At 36.1% G+C, this 19,983-nt stretch overlaps 2 non-coding genes across 2 annotated transcripts; both read right to left on the bottom strand.

Annotated features, from left to right (window-relative positions):
* Nucleotides 1-2,755: 2,755 nt before the first annotated feature.
* Nucleotides 2,756-2,861, bottom strand: LOC146994377 (U6 spliceosomal RNA). Its single transcript, XR_015044314.1, has one exon. It is a non-coding gene; the product is annotated as a U6 spliceosomal RNA (small nuclear RNA).
* A 16,785-nt stretch (nucleotides 2,862-19,646) lies between these two features.
* Nucleotides 19,647-19,720, bottom strand: TRNAA-GGC (transfer RNA alanine (anticodon GGC)). Its single transcript has one exon. It is a non-coding gene; the product is annotated as a tRNA-Ala (tRNA).
* Between the last annotated feature and the right edge of the window lie 263 nt (nucleotides 19,721-19,983).

The raw sequence follows: 19,983 nt of genomic DNA, 5'->3' as shown, positions 1-19,983 counted from the left end.
AGATCTAGTGCAAATCAAACAATGCATCAAAAGCACTTCATTAAGAAAACAGTCAACATTTTGATGATATTTTAAAACATACATTTCATAGCAAAAACACACGCTCGTCTAAAATCACGTCACTTGTTTTGAAATTTTCTATATAATTCAATTTTTTCAAACTGTTTTTAAAAATCAAATATCGTCATGATCAAAACTGTATGACACTCTCTAACAAGATTCCGATCTGAGATCAAATCATCACAATATAAATTTTACTCACTTTATGAGAAAAGGTTGCACATTAAATTTTTCAGAATGAAAGAATCAGTTTCGTAAGGCAGCCCAGATTTTTGAGTCATGTGGAATGCTTGATCCTGATCGTAGTTTTCTCTTTGGATTTTATAGATAATGGGTAGGATTTGCTGCTTTTTCAGTCACATTCCTATGTTGACGGGCCCATTTGCTTCCGAGCTGAAACATTGGTAATTTTAGTCAAGTGCTAGCCGAGCGGACTAATTTCATAGGAGGTTTCATAAATCTCCCATGTCCAACATTGATACAAGCCAGTCACCTTAAATGTCATCTATGAAAGCATCTCTCCACTTAGGCAGATGTCCCTAGTGTGCTTTGCCGAAACTGAAAAATCAAATCTGTGTTTGAAAAGGACTAATTGAGATGTGAATTTCGTTCACATAAACTGATTATGAGAGAATTACAAATCACAGACGGTTTGCTAAATTTTTAGAATGCCAAGTTGATAACTTTTCTAAATTACATTAAATCGTCATTCTTTTCAAAAGCACAAATAATATATATGATAAACTATACTTTTCCAAATATGTAACATCTTACGTTATAATAGAAAAGGTATTAAAAATGTAATTTATATACGTACGGATAATTTATCAAACTCCGCTTAGGAAAGGTTATTGTTGGCCTTTCCTAAGTCCCGTTGACAGTATAATTATTTCTTAACGCCTTAAATAAACTTCCCCAAAGTTTGTTTTTGCAAGGGAAAATGAATGAAAGAATTAAATATTAAAAGCTGAACTATAAATGAAGCAATGTGCTGGCTATAAAGCATTATCACTCTGTGCAAACTGATAAATCATTCAAATAAGAAATTCTTCATAATGCCGAATTTCTGTCACAGACACTATGAATTTGTACTTAACATCATGTGTATACGCCTACATCTGTAACTAACTCTACTAACTTTTTATTCTAAGCTTTATAACTCTTTTAAGTACGTAAGCTACTCTTAAATATGTTGATGCAAGCGTCACTAATACAAATGTAGAGATACCAAATATTGTTACAGCTATTATAAATAATTACATGTCACTAGTCATAAAGTCACTATTCAAATACATTAATTAGTTTGAATAAATACGTTGATGCAAACATTCCTAATACAAATAAGCAGGTAAGTTATGTGACGCAGATATATCTTTATATATATAAGCGGCTAAAGTGTGTGTCGCCGATAGTTTATTATTGCCACTCGGAAAAATGAGCGCGGAAATTAACGTTTCCGCAGTTTTTAATTAATATCTCGGCCGATTAAAGTCGTACGACGATGAGAACGATATCGATGGATTCGGAGAATTTTTCGGAATCCGAGGATACGCGTCTCGAATTTCAACTCGGCGCCGTTCCGTACATATTCGAGAAAAAGAATTTGACACGTAGCCAAATCCCTCTAATAGGGAAAACACAAGAAATAAAGTGGAAAATGTTGGGAAAATTAGTTTTTAATTAATATCTCGGCCGATTAAAGTCGTACGACGATGAGAACGATATCGATGGATTCGGAGAATTTTTCGGAATCCGAGGATACGCGTTTCGAATTTCAACTCGGCGCCGTTCCGTACATATTCGAGAAAAAAGAATTTGGCACATAGCCAAATCCCTCTAATAGGGAAAACACAAGAAATAAAGTGGAAAATGTTAAGAAAATTAGTTTTTAATTAATATCTCGGCTAATTAAAGTCCCAAGAAGACGCGAATGGTCAGAATGCCGTGCCGCGGACCTGCGGAATCTAACGGTGGGCTTCGCTAAGCTCGGGAGCCAGCCGTTTCGGAGGAGATGATATCACTTCACCCCATGTTGTTACTTCCCACCATGCGGCTTAAGTGTCTGTTTGTCGCCGATAATTTATTGGTTGCTTGCGTAACTGTACTAGACAATGGGGTGAAGTTGCCACGGCACAGTGTTACCGTTTCAATTGAGACATAGACAATTTCCTGTAAAACTTGCCTTTGCTATGATCATCAATAAGTCTCACGGTCAAACGCTTAAGCGTGTTAACATTTTTTTATCTGAGCCTGCATTCGCACTCGGTCAACTTTATGTTTCCTGTTCAAGAAATCGTGAAAGAACTCAAAATTAAACGTAAACTAACGTAAAATTAAAAATAATTTATTGTCCTCTGCAATGCGAACTTAGAAATGATGGAATGATCTACACAAGAAATGTTGTGTACAACGAGATCTTTGACATGTGTTCTCGTGGAGACAGGATAGCAGATGCAGGGGGTGTGACCAATGTCACTTGATGAGCGATAAGACATCTGGTTGGCGATGAGGTATCCAGGCATCGTAGCGCTGTAAATCTGAAATTTTACAATAGTTATACATAAAATAGTACTAAATCAGTTAATAAAAGGTGTGTGTTGCAGTCATAAATGCAGAAAATAAAATACGATTCCAAAAAGTATAATAGTACATACAGGAAAAATGTAAGTAATATCTTGTGGGCGTGGCTGTGTGTAAAAATGTGGAACGCTTCACGATTTTGCGTGTCATCCTTGCGCAGGGCCATGCTAATCTTCTCTGTATCGTTCCAATTTTAGTATATGTACTGCCGAAGCAAGTACGACTTTGACATGTGAATTAACATTTTATTATTTAAATCACTTTTATTTATTGAGTTAGCGGTGGCTCTTAAGAAATGTACCGCCAGTGGTTTCCTTCATTGCACTCTTCTTTAAATAATTAAGCAAGTAGAAGGGGGAAACCCCGTGGGCCAGTAAGCAAATGGGCTTCTTCGCCGCCTAATAATTACATACCCTGGGTTTACATACAGTAATTAATATAGTTTAAATTAGCAGACACATTTGCACAAATAATTTTAATTTGTAATATCTAGAAAAGAGGTCATTTCGTATGACCACCGGGTTTTCTAGTTTATAAATATGCATGCTAGTACTGATACTGTTATGTTTATTATATACATATATAAAAACACTAATACTAAGAGCTGCTGGTTGTTTAACTAACATTATGACATAAGAAAAGATGTACGAGATGACCAAACATTAAATAGAATTCTATGTAAATACCATATGATGGCAGCATAATATGCAGGTACGGCACTACAGCGGATGTACCAAGGTTTTCCTGATTTTTCGAAATCAACAGTGATATGTTGGTGCATTCCTTAGTGTGCTGCTTAACAGTATATAGATTATTAAAAGTATTTTTAGCCCAAGGGTAACAGTATTCATTAGCTGCTTTCTGAAAGTGAAATTTAGCTGTTTTCGGGCAATCAAAGATGTAATAATCTGAGTTGCTAGTGGCGCCGTAAATACATTGATCATTGTAACGAAGTTCGAAGCGGTTTAAGTAACTAATGTAAGGGATTGCGTTAAATCAGCTGTTGAGATTTACCTGACTCTAGGGATGTATTTGAACACACTGCTTCCTGTCGAGTCCTGATTCCAGCTTTTCTGTCACTGTTCCATGAGCTAAAAATTTGTTGCGGCCAAGAAGGTTAGAACTCATGGAGATGCCCTCCACGCTCTCAAAATGAAGCCAAAAAAGGGGGGAAAGCATGCCCTTAGTAGTCGTGGCTTAGAAAGATTGACGTGCTCTAATCACACCCAATTTTGTTCCTGGTAGTCGTAAAGGATCGCAGATTCTTCACGCATCTCTTTCCTTTACTTTTCTCGCCATTTCATTTTATTTCTACATTATGTAATTGCTATAATTTCTACATTATGTAATTGCAATAATTTCTACATTATGTAATTGCATCCTGTAATTAATGAATAATAGCATTAAAAGTATTGTGTAAACTTATTGTGCAAAACAGTAACTCTGTACTCAAATTATAATTTGATTATACTTTACTTAGTATATATAATTCTCAAATTTTTCATGTTATAAATATTACTTATGTTTCGAAAAAACTTAATTTGAATAAACAATGATAGAAATATGCAAATTTTACGTTGTTATTTTAAAACTCACACAACAAATGTGACTAAAAATCAATCCAGTTATTATATACTCGCATTTACTTGAGCACAAAATAAAATGTAGTTAAACACATAAAAGGTAACACACATGTAATGTAGTTATGATCAGACATTAACGTAAACTGTTTTCTTTTCCATGGAAAGCTAGACACTCCCCCTCCCCTTCTTTACTTATCGTTTCGCCATCACATATAAGTTAATTACGAATATCACTTTTATTATTATTATGAAAAGGTAAATCTCAGAACTATATATGTTTCTTCGTGTACTTTACACAAAGAAAATACTCAAACTCTTTCTTTAAGGCCATTCAAATACACATTTCGATTATTCTACTTTTTTATGCACTTTCTAGAGCATTTTTTGACATGGACATGAAGTCGGAAATGTAAACATTATTTCGCTGTAACAATTCAGTGCCTGTTAAGCCTTTCAGATCTACGCATACAAAATCAGAAAACACACTGAGAACTTGAAACCAGCTGGCGTTTTACCTCACTTCGCTTAGTAAGGTAATCGTTTTCTTTCCCTCACGTGGCGTGGCTTATTTCCTTCCCCTGGCTTCACTTTCTTCGTATTGTAATAGGAGAGACGCCATCTCCATGTATTCTAACCTCCTTGGTTGCAGCCATCAAGTGAGATCCTGCAGCTTGCATGAAGAGGTTTGAACCCGTAGCTGCTTGTTTTGCTATTTTATTGGTTCTTTCATAGAAAAAAAATCCAGTATATGTATGATTCCGTTGGAGTTTCGGTCTCATATTCTCGAGCAGGGAATTCTCTTTCACTCTGATTCCTCTGATTCCCTTTCACTATTTAGATTTTGCATCTTTGGCCCTAAATGCACTTGAAAGTGAAGACTGAATCGCTATATATTTATAAGGTATTTCTTCCGCCTTCTAGAGTACCTTCGTGGTGTAGTGGTTCTGCACGCTGGGCCGGTATTCCAGAGGCCCGTTGTTCGATTCCCGATGAAGGCTTGGTTAATTTTTCATATTTCCTGCGTCCAAAAAGTACCTAATGTCTCTACATATTGTTAATGGTTGTTCTGTATGGATGCAAAATTGTATATCTGTTCTGACAGAAACTAGTTTTGCTTGACAAGCGGAGTTACTGGGACATAAACTTCGCACCAGGTATGGATTGCATCGTAAAACAGTATTTCACAGTAACTGCGGCCTGTACTCTGCTCTCTTTTGGAGCCATCTGTATCCAAAGCGTGAATTCCAACTGCTGCCGATGGTTTCAATTCAACTTGAGTGTCAAATTCTGCTGGGTACGAAGGTATTAACGTGCTATTCGTCCCTTAATCTCTATGATAGTAGTGACAGTTCCACAGCTTTGTGTTGCATTTTAATCTGTGGGTTCGAACTACTGCACATGTTCTTTGTACCACGAAATGAAGTGGGGCAGCCGAGCTAACGCATTCAGGGCACTAGTAGAGGACGGGCGGTATCCCCGATAGATACTTAACCCTCTGACTGCTCAATTTGTGGACCGAAATCGCTTCAAAAATTGTGTAATTTTTTTTTTTTTTTTTTTTTCAAATTTTAAATCTATATATATTGGAGAATTGAAAAATGCATTTTTTCTTTCTAAAAAATATTTTTTATATAGATTTTATCATGAGAAACTAAGTTGCCAGAAATACCAATTTTTAAATGTTATCACCAAAAAAAAATTTTTAAATAAATTTCAGTCGAATTACAGTTAATTTCTATTTATTGCATAATATAAAAGGTAGAATTATAAAATTTAAGAAAATATAAAGCACTGAGGGAAAAATACATTAAAAATGCAGTTTAGTATGATAGAGTTCAAAACGGGGTTCAAGGCAAAGTCCAACTTCAGAGTTTTTGCACGAGATTCAATAAATCTAATTAATAATCAATTTAATTATTAATCTAATCGAAAACCTAATTAATAATTCAATAATTTAATTAAATAATCAAGATATTCGCTGAATGTTTTCGAGCGGCCATTTCTGTAAGAAAAAAGCGGCAAGATGTCGTGTTTGAGCGGTAATACCACGTGCCTTCAAACGCCCCAATTTAGCGGACAACTAACGATATTTGTTGTCCAAAACGTAAACTAAACGGCTAATATTATATATAATTTATTTCAGTGGTCAAATGGGAAAAAACGGGATGCGCTCATCAATAAAGGAAGAAAAACACATTGCCCGCGGAAATCGCGGGATGAGCAGATTTTGCTACATTTGAGTTGCCCGTAGAAATCGCGGGATAAGCAGCCAGAGGGTTAATAAAAATGGTTGTTGCGTCTATCTAAGTTTATTTATCATATGCGTATTCATATGTGAGCCCCACATGGAAGCTCCATGCTATGCTACTCTTCCTGCAACGACGCAATACCAAATATGTGAAGGTACCCACTTTTAGTTGCAGTTGTTCTGACCGCTGAATCTAATAATTTATGAAGCCTTTGTTTAACGTAGGAAATGTGCTAATGTCAGGTAAGTCATCTATAAGTACACTTAGGTTTCTGAAGGATGTTAATATTAATTCCTCCTACTTTAACTTCTGGAATGCGCTTATAACTTCTTTTATGGCTTATGACCAGTCCTTGCCTTTAGTCACTGAAATTACGACTTTGCAATCTCCTGCCCAGTTAACAAATTTCTCCAGCGCATGTTGGCATCGCGTTTTATATTCTCGTCTTCTGTGATCTCTGGTCATCAGCAAGAAGTCATCCGTGTAAGCGAATATTTTGGTGGTGTTGTTGACGAGTCCGAGAGAAGAATCAGCTGCGAAGTTGCAAAGAAATGGTCCAAGAAATAACCCGTAGTTATGTACTAGTAATTTACAAGTTATTCAAAAGTAGTTTTCTTGCTAACAGAAATCATTTTAAAGGGAAGAATGTTTTATTTTAAACCTTGGCCACGATATTCTCGCAAATGAAGAGTATGAAATGAAAACCACTAAACATTTGCAGAATTTCCAGTGTTTCACCGTCACAGCCTCCTGATAATCATCAGTGAGCCGAAATCGCGTTCCAGTTTCACATCGGAAGTATTTCGGAAAGAAAAAGCTGCTTAATCTTGCGATTGCAGAGGTCCTATTTTTTACGTTTCTTCCCCTCGATAAAATTGCTGGTCTAATCGGTATGCCGACTCTGACTACCGTATCGACGGGGCCTGGTTTGAATCCCGAAGAAAGCACAGATGTTTGTATGTGTATATTATCTGCGCGACATGGAAGAACTTAAAACACTGATGAGCTGGAAATTCTAGCCTTTTTTTATTTTCTTAGGCGTAGAATTACTCATTTCTTCCTCAAGGTTATTTTCAGCTACTAAATGTCGATCTCCTGGCTCGTCTGAATTTTCGTACAAATGTTTTCTGATATATCTATATCTATACTATTTACGGTAAATTAGAAGACTTTTACGGAAAGCATAATAATATTCTTTAATGCTAAACAAAATCTCTCTTCTGCGTGATTACATCAGCTGATAAAAATTTTCTTATTTATGAAATGTTGTATTTACATTTCTATATAATCCCATTTTCACGTTTTATAGGTAGTAGATTTTGTTCTCGTTTTATGTATTCTCTGATGATTTACGAATTACTTCACTGCACTTGGTAAAGGGTATTAAGCGTATATAAAACAATATAAGTGTTATTCTTAACTTTTTAACCCTGCTGTAAATCTTTTTAGATACTGTTAGTAATTTTAAAATTCTCCGGAAAGAAAAACTTAAAATACATTCGATTCTGTATTAAATTGTAACAAAAGGTAAAGATTAAGGACTGCAGGTAAAAATTGTTTTAATATAGCTTGAAGAAATGTGTCTTAGTTGGTGAAATGCGAATTTAAAAATTCATTTATTTTTTATTTAATAATAGACAGATCTGTTTTCATAGTACGATATTTAAATATTACGTTAAACGGTGTTTTCCGAAGCATACTGATTTTTTTTAGCCGAAAGGGGCGTTAGCCTAGAATATCTCTTACACTCAAAAAGGAATTTTGCGTCAGTCCATTATAAATGTGCATTTTATTTTTCAACGTTGGTAAGTACTGAGGGCTGAAAAAACATAAATGCATTGTAAAATAAGTTACCTGAAAATGGATGGAAAGAATAATTAGAAATGTTAACTAAAAAACTGCGATTATGGAAATTTGCATGAATTCCATTTCAGTAGTTTAAAGTTTTTCGCCTAAATTTGAAAGCAAAATACCGCTCTAAAAAAAAATACACCAATGTTTAAAGCAAATAATTTCTGGTTTTGTTTGGTTTGGTTTATGTGATTACGACAAAGCCACGAGAACTATCTGCCCTAAGGGAAGACATGCCTTTTTGGAGGACTTTCTAAAGGGAACATGCTCGTATACACGATACACATGGGTAAAACCACTAAAATGCCCATGCAGCCAGCCTGTTCGTGGGGCTAAATCATTTCTGAATTTCAGTTTGAAGAACATAAATTTTATTTTCCTTACTATACGTTAAGTGCCTTAGAGATTACTATAATTTGTCTAAAAAATGTGGCATATCTATTTATCTGTCTGATTGATTAATCCATTAAATTGCTTCTAGTTTTTTTCTTTATTTCGACTTTCAGCCAAACCTTTCTAGCCATGGTACGCCGAGAGGCAATATAAAACTAATGATGAATTAGCATAGTATCATATTATTTTTATTCAACCAAAGTAAAAATTTTTACGCTGTGTTTCCTGATTATAAAGGGCACACAAAAATATTAAACGGATGCTGTTTAAAATCCGTCGTCATAAGTTTCCTGAATGTTACCTATATATATATATATATATATAAAACATTACGTGGCGCTCTGAATTTTGGAGTTTGGAAATAAGTTAAATCAGGAGAATAACCAGGGCGTGAAATATTATAAGAAGCTACATCTCGCAGTAAGAAAAGCTGAAATTCGGCAGGACAGGGAGCCGAACTGAGCTTCGATGACGAATAAGGCTGCTTTATTTCATGGAGCCTCAACTGTATGCCACAGTTCATCAATCTTAGTGGTTGACAATCGTAGTGGTTCATCAATCGTAGTGATGGCGTACAGTTTCTCGGCAACCCGTGACCAAATATTCTCAGCGGAGGACAGATCTGGAGAGCGTGCTCGCTAGGGCAACAGCCGAACACCCTCTGCATCAAGGAGTCACGAGCAACATGCAGTTGCACATTATCTTGTTGAAAGATGATGCCACACAGGCCTCGAAGTTAGGGCACAGCTTGCAACACTTCAGAAATGTAATGGCGGCAGTCTACATTACTGGCTATCCGAACACTCTAATACGTCCATCATGATACTGTAGGCAAAACCTGGATTCGTCTAAAAGAACGACATAGTGCCACTCTGGTGTCCAGTCCTGTGGTTCGTTACAGCATTGTAGGCATATCTGTCTCTGCTGCAGAGTCAACCGGCAGCTACAGTAATGGTTACGGTGCCGCAGACATCATCACACTGTCTCTGTAGGAACCTTTTGTTCTGCGCACGAGTCAAATTCATCACGTAGGCACGTAATGTGAGTGGTACGATCCCGTAAGGACAACATGTCTCTCCTCTCATGCATTAGTGCCCTGGAATAACTGAGATCGTGCCGTATTGCCCTCCTGGACCATATATTCCATATTCGTCTGACAGTCATGGGATCCCGAGCAAGAATGTGACATAACAAAAACACACAGCCCCATAGTATACGACCTTGTCGGGGTCGGATTCTAGCACTTGCTGGTAGCAGTTTCTACTTCTTCTATGAGGCATAACACGACCTTTACACAAATAATCAACGTTTAAATGTAATTTCAAAATAAGGAACACGTTACGCAATTTTACCATTTATGCAAAAAGTAGATGGCGTTCTTCATATCTGGTGTGGAATGCACTAAAATACTAGTCATTTAAGTAACTCAGCGTGTAGTACCTTTCATGAAATTTTGACACGCCACCTAATTGGGGTAGCAGTTTTAATGACGAGCAGTGTATTTTGGATGCATGATGAGCTATTCCTTTGTAATGTGTGCGATTTGATAGGACGAGACATATGCATAAGTGAGAGTAGTAGACACAACTTGTAATTTCACTATATGATAATAAGTATAAAAACTATAATATGTTTAGGGGGAAATGCCGTAAATATGAGACAAATAATTCTTAAAAATAGACACGATTATTATATTTTTTCATAGTAGAAACATCTATTTTCATAGATATGATTTGATCATGTAAAACTAAAGCCATAGCTTAACTCAATTGACAGCTGCAACCAATTCTTATTATTTTAATTTGTAAGTAAATTTTTAAACAGAATGTGCCAAGAAATTTTAGTCAGAAAAAGCAGTACCTTTAAATTAATCTTTTGTAATTACACTTCTTTCTGCATTCATTCATAATTAACTACTTGCCTATTTATTTATTATTAAACTTCTTTTTATTTCTTGATTCACTTGTGCTTCTTTAGTTTGTCTTTTTTGGAGGCGGTAGCGTTTTGACTATCTTTGATTATGAAGTGTTCTTTAGACTTAACTACCTTGCTTTTGCTTTGCTTTATGTGATTACGACAAGCCTCAAGGGCTGTCTGCCTAAGAAGAGGGATGCCTTTGTGGAGAACTTTCTAAGGAAAACTGGCTCGCATGCATGTTACACTTGGGAAAAAACACGAAAACGCCAATGCAGCCAGCCTGTTCGCCGGATTTGAACTTCGGGCCGAACTACGAGTTTTCAGCGACTTTACCGTTCGGCAGCTGTTAGGCAATATTTTGCTTTTCAGGCTGCATCTTATTTCGTTTCTCTCAGGATTTTAAGTTCGTTTGATTTCCCTTAATCAGATTAATCCATAGAAATGTGACTGGCACTTTGCTTATAATTTACGTATCATTTAATAAATAGTTCTCATATAATGAGCCAGGAAAAATCTCTGAACAGTGAGCTTAATTTCCTTCGACAAGACCATCATTATCTTGAGAGAGAAACTATCCGGAAAACGTATACCCTTATTGTTAGTTTTTGTACTTTTTTAACTTCCTGGCATAAAAGGTTTATTGTGTAATGATTTCTGTTAGAAGAAAAATTTCTAGATGCGCGGAAACTTCAAACTGCATTTTTATGTTTTAAAGCTAGGATATGCACCAGCAGTTATAAACTTAGTATTCTTGATTAATGTATTAGCACTCCGGCCAGATCACGTGAAACATATACTACTTCTTAATTTCAACTGTTTTCCTTTGAAAATTCTAAAACATCTTCATCTTATGACATTCAAAACGTTAACTACGAACGTATCTTTGGATGCATTGATCTGGTTTGATTCTAAAGGGCCATACTTCTTCAAAATCATTAAAATTACATGCAAAATATTTATAAATCAAACGTAATCATGTATATTAATCTTCAAACTCTGCTGGCATCAAAATCAACGGAAATTTCTCTTCGTCTTTACCCTCGATTCCCATTCAGCCCTAACATTAATTTGATGAATTTAAGTTTTGGAGTAGTAAAATTCTGCTGTGTGATCTCAAATGCTGTTGCTTTAGCTACCAACGTTACGTTAAAATTAAAATGTGCATAGGTTATACTGATTGTTTTACGAACTTTCCAATTTTTGCTTGTTAGAATCATAATTTTCTGATGTGATCATTTGCTTCTTTGCTATTGGGTGTTAAGAGTTCTTGAATTTTGGGTTCCAACATAACCGACGATTTCGTAGATATTTCTCTCCCATGTTATACTATCAGGGCAAACTGCAGAATGAGTTTGCTTCTATTACGTATTTCCGGAGTCATTCTGACTAGAGAAGCGCTGCGTTCGTCCTAATAGTGAGTGGCAGGCAGGATACTAAAGGTGTAAGACGTGGAAGGCAGAGATGCCTAATAATATATCTCTAATTGATTGAAATTTTCGTATATTTTCTTGTAAATAAATGTTGTTATTGTTAACAAAACCTCTTATTATCTCTTGGATGCACCTTTAGTCTCACAGAACCATTAGATGCAAAATTGGTGCATCTTGTCCGCGAATGTGGAATATCGGAAGTAATTAATCATCATTACTGGATTATAGTTCTGAGAAGTTTGGATACTGTACGTACGCTTTTGGATACGTAACATTGCATACTGGACTGTGGAGGTAAGACCTTTTGTACTCACAAATTCGGAGTTAATATGGATAAGCTTTCGAAAATAATTAAAAAAAGAAGTAACGTTCGCGCTAGTGTTACTAAACTAGTTAAAAGAGTGCAGAAGCTTGATGAAGCCGTCGAAGACGTAAGTTCATTATCAGAAGTACTGGAACTATTAGAAACGAAAGAGCAGATCTTGAAAAGCCATGATTTAGAGGTGGAAGCACTCATAGACGATCCGGAGAAATTTAAAGGTGAATTAAAAGCTTCGGAGGAATACGATGACAAAATATTGTTAGCTAAGATTAAACTAAAAAGCAAAATTAAAGAATTAGCAGCAGAAAATGTTCAGCAGACTTCTTCAGTTCTTAACACATCTAGTGTTTCGGAAAACACTGTTACGGCTTTAAAATTACCAAAGTTAGAAATTTCGCGATTCTATGGTGATTCTGGCAAATTTATGGAATTCTTAAACTGTTTTGATAGCGCAATCGGTTAAAACAGTTCACTTACGAAAATTGAAAAATTCCAATTTTTAAAATCTCTTCTTTCTGGTCCTGCATATAACGTTGTTGCGGGTTTTGAATTAAATGAGAAAAACTATGACTCATGTCTTGAGCTTTTAAAACTTGAGCTTTTTTAAGATATGGTAGAACTGATTCTATTATAAATTCTTACATGACTAAATTATTAAGCTTAGAACCCGTGAGAAGTTCGTCTAATGTTAAGGGTTTGCGTAAATTATACGATGAAATAGAAGTTAATATCAGAAATTTGCGTTCACTAAATGTAACGGAGGGTTCATATGGGCATTTATTGAATCCAATATTATTGAAGGTTCTACCACAAGATTTGGTGTTAGATTTTCACCGAAAACGAAACAGGGAAGTGAATTGTGAGGTTTCGGAAATTATTACGTTTTTGAGGAATGAAGTCGAATCTAGGGAAATTGCCGAAACTGTGATGAGCCCCCTAAAAAGTTATGAAACAAAACGATCCTTTTCCCAAAATTATCAAAGTGGTTAAACTTATCAGAAAAACTATTCAAAGCCTAAAAATATATCAACCGCTTCAGCGTTAAATACACAAATAAAAAATGTTTGTTTATTCTGTGACGGTCATCACGATTCCGTAATTTGTAAAAAATTGGATGTAGAACAAAAAATAAATAAGCTTAGGACTGAAGCTAGATGCTGGTGTTGTTTCCAGAAATATCACGTGTCTCGTGTATGCAAGGCAAAAATATCGTGTAAAAATTGTTTAAGCAATTTTCATCATGAGTCAGTGTGTAGAAAAAATAAACCCGTTAATGTTAAGACGAGAGGTTGTGAGAAGCAAGTGGAAAGCGAAACTGTTTTGAATGTCTCACAATCTAAATCTAATAAAAGCGCCGAGAATATTTCTGTGTCTCATAGTAATATATGTACCAAAAATAAGCCCTTTTTACAAACATGTACAGTTTTAGCCTGTTCGGATAAAAATTCAGTCTTAACTAATGTTATTTTAGACAATGGTAGTCATCGAAGTTTTATTTCATCTCGATTAGTTAAAGAATTAAAATTAAAGCCAATACGCTACGAAAGAATAGCTATTTTTGCTTTCGGAGACAAAATAGCACGTGAGAAGGAATACGGTATCGTTTCATTTATGTTGCGCAATAGGGATCAAAGTTCGAAATCGTACGAGTTAGAAGCTGTCATAACGGAATATATATCTAATTTGTCCTTGAAAATTCCTGATGTATCTATTCGCAATGCGTTGAAGGAAAGAGGTTTACCTTTGGCTGATTCATTTTCTGGCGACTGTCAGACGGAAATACTTATCGGATGCGATTCATTTTGGGATATCGTTTATGACGAGAGAGTAAAGTTAAATGAAAACATTACTGCGATAAATTCTTGTTTCGGTTGGTTACTAGCGGGAGTGGAAGGAAGTAATAAATTAACTAATAATTATGAAAATGCATGTTTAGTCATGGACTCTTCTTCCATTTTGTGCGATTTGAAAAAATTTTGGGAAATAGAAGAATTTCAGTCAGACAAACAAAACTTTTCTGAATGGGACAAGCAATTGATTGAAAGATTTGAAAATTCTCTGTAATTTAATGGGGAAAGGTACATTTGTAGATTGATGTGGAAGGAAAACTTGGGACCTGCAGTTGGGTTGAATTCTAATTATGAGGTTGCGAAAAAGCGTTTTGATTCGTTAAAGCACAAACTAAATAAAAATCAAGAAATTTATGACCAGTATAAACAAATTATATCCGATCAGTTAGAATTTCAGATTGTGGGAAAATATGTTAATGAAGATAAAAATTCAGGATATTATATGCCCCACAGAGCGGTAATTAGGGATGACAAGGAAACAACTCGAGTTAGAATTATTTATGACTGTAGCAGTAGAGCTAATGAAAATAATAAATCTCTTAATGAGTCTCTAGAATCGGGAGTAAATCTTTATGCAAATTTATTGGACATAATTCTTAAATTTCGAGAATATCAAGTTGCATTTTGCGGAGATTTAGAGAAAGCTTTTCTTATGATAGAGATTGCGGAGGAAGATAGAAAATACCTTGAATTTTTGTGGTTTTCCGAAGAGGTAGGTCATTCAACCGAAACTCTTCATTTAAATCGTCTCCGATTCGGTTTAACTACTTCGCCATTTTCCTTGGCTTGCGTTTTGAAATTTCACATAAAGAAATTTAAGGAACATCATCCAAAATGTTATGACATGTTAAATTCTTTCCTTTATGTTGATGATCTCTACTATGGAGCCAATACCGTTCAAGATGCTTATCATTTGACGTCTACGGCAACAGAGATATTAAAAGCAGCGGGATTTCATTTGAGGAAATTAAAAACTAATTGTCCGGAATTGTATAAACTTTGGAATGAAAACGGATATGAGGAAAATACTGACTTCGGGCAAGGAACAGGTTTCTTGGGATTGAAGTGGGATCCGATTGAGGATAAAATTAAATTAGATTTAAGAGATGTTAGGGATTCCATTGATGCTAGAATCACCAAGCGTCACGTTTTGAGAGTTATTTCAAAGACATTTGATCCATGTGGACTGATCAGTCCCTTTGTAATCACTGTGAAAATTCTTCTGCAAGAGATGTGGGAACGTGGTCTACAATGGGATGAAGATTTGCCAAGTGACCTACAAAATAAATGGAGAACCTGGTGTTCTGAACTTTGTGAACTTGAATCAGTATCTATTGAAAGAAGGTTTTTTGAAAGTGTAGAAATAAGTGAAGTTTCTCTTCATGTTTTTTGTGACGCCAGTCCCAAGGCATATGGGGCTGTTGCGTTCCTAAGGTACGTGAATTACAATGGCCAAATCAGAGTGAGCTTTATAATGTCAAAAAGTAAAGTTGCTCCTTTAAAAACTTTGACTCTTGCAAGATTAGAGTTAATGGCAGCTCTCCTCGCTGCACGTTTAGGAAATTATTTACAAGGTCTATTTTCTAATTTTGCGAAACAAATTTTCTTTTGGAGCGACTCTCAAATCGCCCTTCATTGTTTGAAAGGATCTTGTAAACAATGGAAACCATTTGTCGCCAACAGAGTAGCTCAAGTGCAGTCGTTGACTCTACCAGAGTGTTGGAACCATTGCAGTGGCTCCGATAATGCTGCGGACCTTACTACTAGAGGAGAATCGGCTAGGAGGATTCTTACAAGTTCTCTGTGGTGGTCAGGCCCTGTTTGGTTGTCTAAACCACTTTACTCGTGGCCTCTTCAAGAATCGCTACAACATTTTAATGACATCTGTGATGAACGCGTTATAATGAAAGAGCGACGGACTGCACTGGTTAATTCCATGGTAACCAGTTCAGCTAATGGAAACTTACCTATGTCGTCATTACTGGACGTTAATGACTTCAGCGAATTAAGTAGATTACTACGTGTTACTGCTTGGATTAAAAGGTTTGTGCACAATTCTAAACCTAATTCTACAAAATTAAATGGACCTATACGTGCTCCAGAACTCGAGCAAGCTTTGCGTTTTTGGATCAAAGCTACTCAATTCAAACATTATAGTACAGAAGTTACCCAACTTCTTTCTAAAGGAATTATCGATAAGAGTTCACGCATATTTAATTTGAATCCTGAACTTAATGATAATAGCTTACTTTGTTTAAAGGGACGTTTACAGTTTTCAAGTAACGATATGCGAGCCAAACATCCTTGGCTTCTTCCATCTAATGATAAATTTATTGAACTACTTATCTGTGATTCTCATACTAAAATGTGCCATTTAGGTGTTGATGCAACTTTAACACATTTACGAGAACAATTCTGGATTGTTAAAGGTCGTCAATTTGTGAAAAAAATGTTAAATAACTGTCTGATTTGTAGACGATTCAGAGTGAAATCTGGAATGCAGGTGGTTGTCCCTTTACCGCCTGATAGAATTCAAGAGTATCCACCATTTGATGTATGCGGTGTGAATTTTGCCGGACCATTTTTTTGTTCGTGATTTTAATTCAAAGTGTTATTTACTTATATTCAGCTGTGCAGTGACAAGAGCTATCCACTTAGAAGTAGTTCTTAACATAAGTGCTGATTCCTTTTTGTTAGGATTCCGACGATTTGTTTCTTGTCGAGGATTATGTTCCACTATATATTCTGATAACGCCCAAGCTTTTAAAATTCTGATAACGCCTATGCAAATAGTGAATTGAAAAAATGGTGGAATAAGATAGATAATGATCAAGTTAAAAATTTGTTTGCTTCTAAAGGTATAGTTTGGAATTTTATAGTTGAAAAAAGTCCATGGTGGGGAGGTTTCTGGGAGAGACAGATACGGACGGTTAAAACCTGCTTAAAGAAAATTGTTGGACGATCCTCTCTCTCTTTGAAGGAATTGGAAACTGTTTTTTCGGAAATTGAAGCTCTGGTTAATTCCAGGCCTATCACGTATCTGTACAACGAACCCTCAGAACCCTCTCCACTTACCCCATCTCATTTTCTTATTGGTAAAAGGTTGGTGTCTTTACCTGTAATAAAACATAAAAATGAAAATTTAAATGTTAATAGGAATTCTTTGGTAAAGAAATATAAATATCAGCAAACACTTTTGAATCACTTCTGGAACAGGTGGAGAAAGGAATATCAGTGGCGTAGCGAGGGAGGGGCAAGGGGGTGCATGATGCCCCGGGCGCCGCTCGTAGAGAGGCGCCAAATGGTCTCCAAACAAGATTTTTCCGGAAAATTTAAGTTTTTATTTTGGTTGGTTTCTGGAAAATATATTTAAAATTAATAACTATTATAATATAATTAATTATTTATTTTCTTGATTTGCCTGATAAAATGTGTAATAAAATGTTTGCAGCACATCAACCAAAACGTTCTTTCTGATCACTTTATTTCTCCAAAGTAGAGATATTTGCATTTTTTTAAACGAAATGCACGTATAACTTCCGCTTTTTATTTTAAAACGATAACACGGCCTTGTCCCGAATTTCTCAAACATACCAAGTTTCCAAAATCCGATTCCATAATCTGGAAATGACATTTTGAGAAAATCCTAACGCTTCCGCTACAATGGATTGCGTTCGACTCTCCTGTAAACGACTAATTGCCTTCCTGGCTACCGATTCAACTAAGTAATCTTGCTGAGACATCGTATATTCACTGCTACGAAGCATTCAACGCATGTCAATTGTTTTTAATCTCCTATTACAAAAGGAATACTGCAGGTCGCTCCTTACTCCTTATCTAAAACGCATAGTTTTTGACGTCACAGACTAAATTTGCATATTCCCAACTTTGTAAACGTCATAATTTTCCTTTATAATCTCTTCTATTTCTTTTTGTTCAAAAAAGTTATCGATTATATGGTTATTTCATACCGAACCCACAATATCCCCTAATTGTTTTGAGCAGTGAATGTGACTGCATGACGTTACTCCGTAGTAGAGAAGAAACGGAACCTAAAACTCCACTACAGAGCTATAGAGAAAATGTTTTTCCAAATCTAAGAGTCGCACTTCAAATACTACTTACTATTTCATTATCAAAATGCTAGCATTGAACTTTCTTTCAGCAAGTTAAAATAAATTTTCACATATTTACAATCAACGATGGGAAAAGATCCCCTAAGTCATCTAGCATTTTATGTGTGGAAAGAGAAAAATTTGAAAGGCTCGACTTTGATGAAGTAAATGATAAATTTGCTTCATCCAAGGTAAGAAAAATGTATACATAGTAATTAATTGTGTTTCATGTATTATATTATTATTAATAAATTTAAGTGCCCGACCAAGTCCAGGTGCACGTGATTGAAGCGAGATAAGGGCAAATTAAATTTTTTAAGTTGGTTGGTGGTGTGTCTGACAATTTTCGATTTTTGGCACTCCAAGCACGAACGTATCCAGTTGGCTATGTCCTTTTGCATACTAGGCCATACGAAACGTTGCTGTATATACGAAACGTTGCTGTATCAGTTTCCTCGAAGCCTTGATGCCAGGATGTGACTGACTAAAAATGGCATGGCGAAACCCGGAGCGAACATAAGGTCGAAATCTTAAATCCTGAACATCACAATAAAGTGATTTTCCGGATGACAGCTGCATAGGCTGCAAGTTGAGATTGGTGGAAGATTTGCTTTTCAAGAGGGTTTGTAGTTCTGAATCCCGGTGTTGTTCGTCCGCAAGGGCAGCAAAGTTTATTGGCGAAGGAACGCTAGTTCTTCAATACGAGACAAGGTGTCTACAACAATATTCTGCGAAACCTCAATGTAACAGATATCTGTTGAAAATTGCGCTATGAAGTCTATGTGTCTCATTTGACGAGGAGAAGCTTTATCCGAACGCTGTTGAAAAGCGTAGGTTAAGGGTTTGAGATCTGTGAATATCATGAAAACGCGTCCCTATAGCATATGTCGAAAATATTTAACAGCTTCATAAATTCCTAATAATTTGCGATCGTAAGTGCTGTATCTGGTTTGCGCTGGTGAGAGTTTGATGCGTCAACGTGTAGAAACATTAGGTTATTTTTTTTTTGGAAGCAGAAGAGATGAAAAATATGCAACGCCTTCGCCGGGAATCGAACAGCGGACGTCTGGAGTACTGGCCCAGCGTGCAGAACCACTCCACCACGAAGGCACGCTAAGGAAGCGGGAGAAATACCTTATATACTCCCCTTTTTAAAGGGCGATTGGGGTTTTTAGGGGACCCAATCGCCAAATCCTGGGTGTGGAGAATCCTCATCCAACACCCCTTTTAGTTCGGCCGCCACTGTAGAGACATTAGGATATTTGGAAGCAAGAGAGAGATTGAAAAATTAGCGACCGCCTTCGCCGGGAATCGAACCGCGGACCTCTGGAGTGCCGGCCCAGCGTGCAGAACCACTACACCACGAAGGCACGCTAGGAAAGTGGGAGAAATACCTTATAAACGTAGAGTGATAATGGTTTCGATGCGGAAGGATACTGCAAATTTGTTGCCGAAATTAAATCATTTTTGCATTTTTGGAACGCTTCGCGAGATTCTGTGGTCCAGGTTATAACACGTTTATCGTTTTTCTTGCTTCCAACCAAAAATGAATTTAGAGGTGCTTGTATGGTTCCTGCATGAGGTAAGAAACGTCGATAAAAGTTGAGCATAGCAAGAAATTTCCTTAAGTCTT

The sequence above is a fragment of the Stegodyphus dumicola genome, chromosome 11, assembly GCF_044657685.1.
Source record: "Stegodyphus dumicola isolate Sdum_Otavi_A_Nest chromosome 11, ASM4465768v1".
Lineage (NCBI taxonomy): Eukaryota > Metazoa > Arthropoda > Arachnida > Araneae > Eresidae > Stegodyphus > Stegodyphus dumicola.
This window is presented reverse-complemented; position numbering and strand designations above follow the sequence as displayed.